This window comes from Bidens hawaiensis, unplaced genomic scaffold (genome assembly GCF_021521415.1).
Source record: "Bidens hawaiensis isolate Kalapana, Puna unplaced genomic scaffold, B.hawaiensis_p1.1 tig00001511_1, whole genome shotgun sequence".
Classification (NCBI taxonomy): domain Eukaryota; kingdom Viridiplantae; phylum Streptophyta; class Magnoliopsida; order Asterales; family Asteraceae; genus Bidens; species Bidens hawaiensis.
Genome location: NW_027491085.1, coordinates 4,136,913 through 4,146,135, shown reverse-complemented (window position 1 = coordinate 4,146,135; position 9,223 = coordinate 4,136,913).

The following is a 9,223-nucleotide window of genomic DNA, read 5'->3' as shown; positions in this document are numbered from 1 at the left end:
GTTGTTTTTTTTTTACAATCTTTTGGAAATATACATACTATAATATGTTAATGATAACATTTAAAATTATATTCTTTTTACTATTTAACAAACACAGTTTGTTGTTGATTTTTGGAATTCATCAAGTATTTTATAATATATATTCTAACAATGTATAGTAGCATATATAAATATTTATTTTTATAAAAGTGTATAGATATAATATAAATAGAGTTTTAATAAAAGTGAATAATTTAATCATGTTATAAATATAATATAAATGAAGTATAAAAGAAAAGTAATAATTATTGATCTATGGCATATATTAGTTTTGTAGGGAAAAAATTGTAAGAATTAACCACAATCCGCCCTGCATCCAGAATTATTATCTTTTATTAGTATAAGTAGATATGTATTTGAATGAACCTTAAAACAAATTTGATGTTTTGCATCAAAAGTTAAAAAGGAAATTGGTAGCTCGTGCTTTCTTTTTTTATATTACCAATTGTTTAAGAACTCTAAAAAAGTTAAGAACTCTTAGGAACCCTTAACAATCAAACAATTTTTTAATTTTTTTATATATTAACATTATTTAAGATTAGTTTTATTATATTTTATATAAAAAATTTTGATTACATATATTAATTACAAGTTTACATATATGTAAAATTTTTATACTAACAAGTTTACATAGGTGTAAAACAAAACATAGATATGTATAAAAACTAATTTCAAAATTGTAATCGTAGATATAGATATAAAAAATGATAAAACTACTTTCAAAGAGCATTAACATACAAAAACTATATATATATATATATATATATATATATATATATATATAAAGAAAACTAGTGTTTACAATTAGGACAAAAGACAAACGGAGAACAAGTTGCACATAGCCCTTTATGAATTGCAAACCTCAATATTTTCAAAACTACAAATGGATCTTGGAGTTAAAGCATTACTATTCATGACTTGTTGGACTCGAGTATGTAGCTCCACCGCTTCACGCGTATGGAAACCAAAAAGGTCAAATGCAAAAAGTATAAATACATGTTGGTTGTCAAGACGCGTCTTCTCATGTTTAACCACAATGCATGAAGTAGCTTTTAGAGCAGCCTAGTTGACCGTGAAACCACTACCTCCCAAACCCACCCGTGGGGAAACCCATGTTCGATCCACACACATCTGTTTCCTTCCAACCCATCCCAAGACCAACATGTCATTTGGTAGAAGAGTTGAACGTCCATCCATCAGCAGGGCCGGCCCATAGGGCCGGGTGGCAAGGTGGTCAACGGCCACAGGCCAGACACCCCGTTAGACCCGAAAAATTTTTTATTTAAAAAAATTGTATTAATTTTTATTAAAAACAATATGTATACTTAATGTTTAAACTTAATAACATGACCACTAGCTTGGTTTAGTGGCAAAGAGTTAATACTCTCAATCTAAAGGTTATGGGTTCAAGTCTCATTTGAGACATGTTTAATTCTATTTTTTCTTAAAAAAAATTTACACAACCCAAATTATAACCAACTAAACCTATATAAAAATTTAATTGTTTAAACCAACAAAATACTCCTTTTAAGGCCCAAAAAAATTTCGCCTTCAGCCTAAATTTTTTTTTGCTTTCACGGAGCCGGGCTTGTCCATCAGGTCAAGAAATTCATAGATGTTTCTTTCTCCATCGAAATCTCAACACATCTGAATATGTCAAAGAACACATTTATAACCAAATTGTGTCTGTAGTTGAACCCGATGAGCACAATTGCTTTATATACACTCAAAAGACTACCATAAAAAAGTTGAAGCATATTGTCACGATCCAATCTTCCTGGCTCCATGTGACTTCCAAAGTCCAGGCAATCCCTCTCGTTTTTGATAAGGGTTTGCTAGTTTCATCCTACCTTTGACTTATCAGACGAGTAACAATAGCTCGCAACCAACAATGTCTTTGTCATGCAAGCACAAATTTGCATGTATGCGTCTCTTTCCTATTGAGATCATGCCCAATGAATGAATTCCTGGACTAGCTAGCGAACCAAAGTATTCAAGCACCTTCAAGCAATTTGATATTTAAATATTTGATTCGTGATAATATGCTTCAACTTTTAGATAGCCTTATTGTGATTTATACTTTTTGTTTAGCCTATGTAAGCATATATTAATAACTAGGCTATTGACCCGTGTACGACACAGATGGAAATATATAATCTTGTAACAAACACATATAATTTTAAATGATAAGATAATTTGTAGTGTATTTTTGGGACGATACATGATATTTTTTACGTACTTAACTTAAATACACAAATAAATGTAATGTAAAATCGTAGAAACACGAAAAAACCTATAAAAACGTATATATTTCACAAATAAATATTGTAATAAATGAATAAAAAGTATGTTGTTAAATAATATTAACCTCTTCATAGTCAAATTAGGAAACGCCGAAATTAGTTTCTTTGAATCGTTGTTTATACGGACTTTACTAAATCGTGATATTATAATGGAATGTAGTATAAAGGAAATGAGTCTATTACTCTATTAGTATGTTGGATACATTTTTGTGTCTTATTTTTATACAGACAATACCCACTGACTATCGAATCCAAAAATTGAATTTATTAAGTATATGAATACTAAGTTGTTTAAATTTTTTAAAAACGAAAATAGGATTCTTTCTCTAATTTCATACAATGTTTGTGCCTTAATTTTTGATAAACAATAATCAATACTAGGGTATAGGTCCGTGTTACACACAGGTGGAAAAATATGTCAACAAACATAATAAATATAAACAACAAATTCAAGCAACACAGGATTTCTTCAACTTTCGAACCAAAACGTTAACCATTTACATTGTCTATATATTAAAAGTTTAAAGTTACAATAAGTTAGTGTACACCAAACCACCAAAAACATCAACAAAAGACTTAAACATGTTCTTTCATATTAAACCACCATCAACTTCTTCAAATATTCTAACAAAGAAACTCATTTTGCTTCACCACCTGAAAATTAAAAAAAAAAACAATATCATCCAAATTAAATATACCATTAAAATAATAACATATTTAATAATGAAAGCTCGTGTTACAAACATATGAAAGTTATAATAAAAGTAAAAAAAAAATATTACATGTAATACGTAAATTGAGTTATATTATATAATGATTTTTATTTATGACTTTTATAATAAGTTTTTGATATATTTATACACTATTAATTATAAATTATAATTTGCAAACCAAACCTTGGTGTTTGATTTATTTTAAAACAAAACATTTATACCGATATATGAAAAAATGTGTTGTAATATTTTATACTTGTAAAGAAGAAAACTAAAATCACCACAAAATCAAATTCAATGTATTGTTATTAAGAGAAATAAAGGTACAAATACAATTCAAAAATTTATAAACAAATCATAAATCTCTATATACATCCTTGGAATGAAAGAATTAATTTCATGATAAGAATTATATAAAGATAGTCATCATATATATCATACGGTTAATAATAGAAGTTGTTTGACAAAATTATTACACGGTTTTTATTTATAGATGATTTAGATAAACTTTGTAAGGATGTGATCGCATTAATTATGATGTCAGTTTTTGTCAAAATCTGAATATTAAATTTGAATATTAAAGTGTGTTAGTTTCGGTTTAATTTGAGTATTTATATTTTGACAAATTTGGTTACGAAATGATTTATATATGAAAAATGAATAAGTCTTTTTAGTTAAAAATATAGTATAACTTAAAAATAACTTGTGACGACACGAATTCATATCGAACAAATTTGATACTCTTTTAAATAAAAAAAAAACATGTTTCGAAATAATTACAAAATATAAAAAAATGGTAATTAGTCAAATTCAAAAAATTATGGAAAGGTTTTTAATTTTGAAATATTATGATCGTGAGTTTATTTTATACATTGTTTTAACATTTATGCATAATAAAAATAGTCAAATATAAGAAAATGGAAAATTTGTTGAGATTGGAGACTCTTTAAAGCTTTAAAAATTTGTATTTAATTTGTAAAATTCCTATGTAATCGGGTTTTAATATGTTATGACTATTAACCTTAAATTAAGCAATTATAGTGACTATTTAAAATTTGAAATTTAAATATAAATTTGGAATGATTTATTTTACATTCCGTATTTAAGTAACAACTTACTATATTTTCAGTAACATTAAAATTAAAATTAAGTTATAACAATGATTCTAATTTGAATTTTGAATAGAAGATTGAAATTATTAATTTGGGGTTTTATATTTAGACATTAATTTTAACATTTAGACGTAATTAAAAATTTTCAAATATAAACAAATGGAAAGTTGGTTGACAGTGAAGAATATGGAAAGCTTAAAAAGTTTGTTAGTAATTAATCAAATTTCGTATTTAATCGGAAATAAATATGTTATAAATATTAATTATTTATTAATTAAGAATACATTAAGCAACAAAGATAATACTTGTATTTTGGTCAATTTACGTATTTGAAATCATTAATGCTGGAATTCGGTAATCATGTTAGAACATATTTTAGGCATAAAAATGCTTTAATTTTATACGTATTTAATCTTGATTAATTATGTCATGAATATTAACCAAAAAAGTAACAAAGACTTGTATTATAAGTAAGATTTTAAAGAAAAGTCAATTACTATCTTCATCTGAAATTTAAATATTAATTATAGTTATTATGACGTGGACTTCATTGAAATAAAAAAAACATTAAGAGTATGATAACTTAATATTTTGAAAAGATTGATAAGTTGATTATGTTCATTGTAGAAGAGAGTTACAATGGGTAACTTTAATGTCTATAAATATGCATAAAAAAATTTAAAAGATTGTTCCAAGATTTTAGCATGTTTGACTTTTAAAAGTATTATTTACAAATGTATAAATTATAGTTAATAGATTTCAAATATACTAACATAATTAATAACGGTAAATGAGTAATTAATTCGTTATTGATATAGAGTGTTTAAAATTTTAAATATAGATTCATAATTTTGTCAATTGTTACGATTTCATACATTAGACTGATATATTATTTGAAAAGTTATTGAAATGATATGTAACACAGATGTTAGCGGTAGATTTGTGGCTATTTTATAAAAAAAACTGATGGTGTAAGGTTAGAACAATATATTTAATCCTTCACAGCAAGTTCGTCAATTCGGGGTTTTGAGGAATCAGAGTACATGCGTGTAAGTTTTTTTTATCGCATGTTATAGCTAGTGTAACCATGAATGATTTTATATACTTTAAAGTGCAACCACAATTAGAGTTAAAAATATAAACGCTAATCTAACTATGATAAACATTGCATATCTATTGGATAAATTTGTGACACTATAATTGTCTAAAATCCATTCACATATCATCAAAGACTTACAAAATTTTTATCAAAGTTACAGCCATAAAATATGAAAATTAGGTAGCCATGATCTTAAATTATAGAAATGATTGAACCTCAAGCTATAATAAAAAATGTAAAATGCAAATATCAACTTTTAAAGATCTAATGATAAAAGAAATTAAGATATGCAATTAACTCTAAGATCGCATATCAATCGAAATTAAAAAAAAAAAACCTAATATTATACAATTTTGTTAACAAAAACAAAAAATGAAAATCAATAACAACAACGACAAGGAGTTCGAAATAGAATGAACAATTAGTTACCTGACCTCCAAACACCACTTTATTGATCCCATCTGAAGGCTGCATTCAATCAATCATAATATTTTTAATGCAAAACATTCAGTAACAAATCACCAATTACAAAAGTTAGGTTAAAAACTGAGACTCATGATACTGAAAGAATCAGGTCATAATTAGTGCATACCTATTGTGGTCCGATAAAGACGACCAAAATCATTTGCTTTGGGCAAATAAACCCTAAACACAACCCTTAATTACGACCATAACATGCAACCGGCGGTGATTGATTTGGGTTCCAAGAATCCGTTTGTTGCGTGAGGGAGAAGAAGAAGAGAATGTTTGATTGAATGCTAGGGTTTTATTATTTTGGTTTAAATATGATGATGGTTGTATTTGAAGAAAATTGAGTATTTATTCTTACATTTAAATCGGGTCATGGGTTATAAGAAATATAAATGGGTCCGTGCTTTTTCTATAGTTTAAATGAAACATTGATTAAATAGGAAACTACACACATGGCATTTAGGTGGCATCCTATGTAGAGGCCCTAGAATGATATCATGTGAAATATACGTAATGCTTTAATAGTATTGTTAGATAATTGACTAACAACTCCATTAGTCTAAGGTTACTATGTTATTTAATACCACAATCATTAACATTAATATATCACTGCATAATATTATTTATTTTAAGTTATTTAATTACTAAAAAAATTTAAGATGCATTAGTATATATAGAAACTATTTTGATAAACCAATATGAATATGTCATTTATTTAAAAAGCATATTTCTTTAATAATATTGGTAAAATTGCAAACATGTAGACACTAGCATTTTTAATTTTTTTTTTTTCAAAATTAAGAGTATAATAGTTATTCTATTTTAAGTTTAAAATATAGAAATTTTCACGTCGGTTAATAGAAAAAACTCAAAAAGATTATGGGTATGTTTGGCAAAACTAGCTGGAAGCTACTAACTGGTGGTTAGAAGTTGGTGGCTGAAAGCTGTAGCTGATTGATGTAGTTTTTTAGATATATTTAGATGTTTGGCATAGTAGACAGAGCTTTTAATAAAATGGATAAAATTACTAAAATGAACATAACTAAAAACAATAATAGTAAATGTATTTATTTTTGGAAGCTTATTTAAGTAAATTAAAATACTAAAAAGCGTGTAGCTTATTCTAAACCAACTAGTAAAAGTTTTAAGTTTTAAGTTTTTTCTTCTAACCTAAAAGCTTTAAGCTTCTTAAACCAAACAAGACTTTTAATTGAGTATAAGTTTTTTTTTAAAATTTTGAAACTTGAAGCTCTTAAAAGCTTCCTGCCAAACATACCATACATAAGTAAACAGGTGAGAAAACATAATATTAAAACAAATATGTGGTTTCTATAAATGGATGAAAGGTTAAATTTAACATCACAAAAACCATCCGTAATTTACTCTTCAATTTTTTGTGTACACCTATTTGATATTACTTGTGATTTCATCTAAGCTATTTTTTTTAATGTTTTTTATAAATTATAATTTAGATATTTGAATGCATTAAGATAATTAATTTAAACTATTTGCTACACCACACTAAATATATGAACTTTTGTTTCGGGGTAGGGAATACATCATTTTGGTCCAGTTACCTCCAAGTCAAAGACTCAATTTGATTTCCAAAATCTAAAAAGTTTGAGAAACCAAATAATAGGAAGAAATATGCATGTGTCGAATCTATATAATTAGAAGTGTTATATAGATACAGTTTTGCTATTATTAGGTTGTATGGGTAAAATTAATCAACACATACAAAATCAAAAATCAAGATATTTATTCGTGTGAAAGACATCGGTCTTACAAACTTTACACTCTTAAAAGCATGTGATACGAAAACGATCGGGGTAGCATATCTAGTCAAATGGGTCACATGACAAACATATGTTTGTCATTGCGTCTCCATGAAAATATGTTGCAATAAAGTTATAAGCATGTTGAACCAGTCGAAGGTCGACCATTAACTTTAGTACATTCGAAATACAACTGACTATGAAATGGTAGAAGCTTGCGAACCCAAACATGATATATTTATCAAATGAGTTTGACTAGCTAACCTAAAACCTATTTCTTTCCATGTTGAATTTCACATCTTATTAGAAATTGTTACCATTATGAATTCTCTTCACTGAATAACAAATGGGCTATTAATTTTGTAAACTGTGTTATTATGGTGCTCGGTGGGGATGGCAATCATGTTGAATCGATGAGTTGATGAGTTTCGGTTTGGTGTGTTGAATCGTTCAACCCGAACATTACCCATATATTTATTCATGTCTTTTTAACCTACCTAATATCATGTCTTGTTTTCGTCTGGTGTTTATTTAAGAACATGATTAACATCTAACAGCATATAGTAACAGTTTTAACAACCAATTAACCAACTCAAATGATGCATTTTTTGTAATAGTGTCCTTTTAATTGTTTGCATTTCCTTATCTAATGGTAAGAAGCTTGGATTTCTCAATGGAGACCCACGTACAATTCTCACTTACAACACTTTAGGGTGGAGATGAGTGGCTCAATGAAGGAAGACTGAGATATTTGTGAATTCCAGTTCGATCCTGAGAGCATCCGGGTTTTACCACTAGTGGGCATTCAGATGGGTGGATTTTCCCAGAACTTGAGATAAGGCGCTTAAGGGCTTCGTATGGCTGGATTGGTCTAGCTGGCGATTGACCTTTGCCATTGGATCACCTCGTACGAAATACATAAATATTCTATGTATGTTTGTTGCACGTTCAAAAAAAATGGTGTCCTTTTAATTGTTTGCATTTCCTTATTTAACATTCTCAAATCTCAAAACTTGGTTTACATATTTAGTTAAGTATAAAGGAAGGGAATGTGAAATTTAAAAAATAAGTAGTTACGACTAGTTTACCCAAATTAATTAATTGGACACTTATAATTGGACGGAGGGAGTATAAGATAATAATACATATTTTCTTTCTTCACATGCAAATCATATGTTAATTCTCTCATTATTTTAAAGCATTTATAACTTTTTCATATGATACTTAAAAAATAAAAAATTCACCATAACAACAAGCGTTTTCATATTTTTAACATGAGTATAATTTTGTTATATAAAATTTAAAATAAAAATTACGTCATTGTGTCTTTTTTCGTTATTGTGTCATTTTGTTTGTCATTGCGTCTTTTAACTCATCGTCGTGTTTTTTAAGTACTAATAACACAGTTGTGTAATAATAATAATATGTAAATATAACGAAAAATACCAACAAATTATCTAATACATAAAACACAATGATGAATACATATTACACAATAACCTGAAACGTAAAACCCAATGATGAATACATATAACACAATTACCTGAAACGTAAGGCGCAATGGTGAATACATATAACACACTGACCTGAAACGTAGAACACAATGAAAACTACATATTACACAATGACTTGAACGTAATACACAATGAACATAATACTATTTTTCTCAAATTAAAGTGAATGCCATATGTCAATTCCGAACAAAAGACAA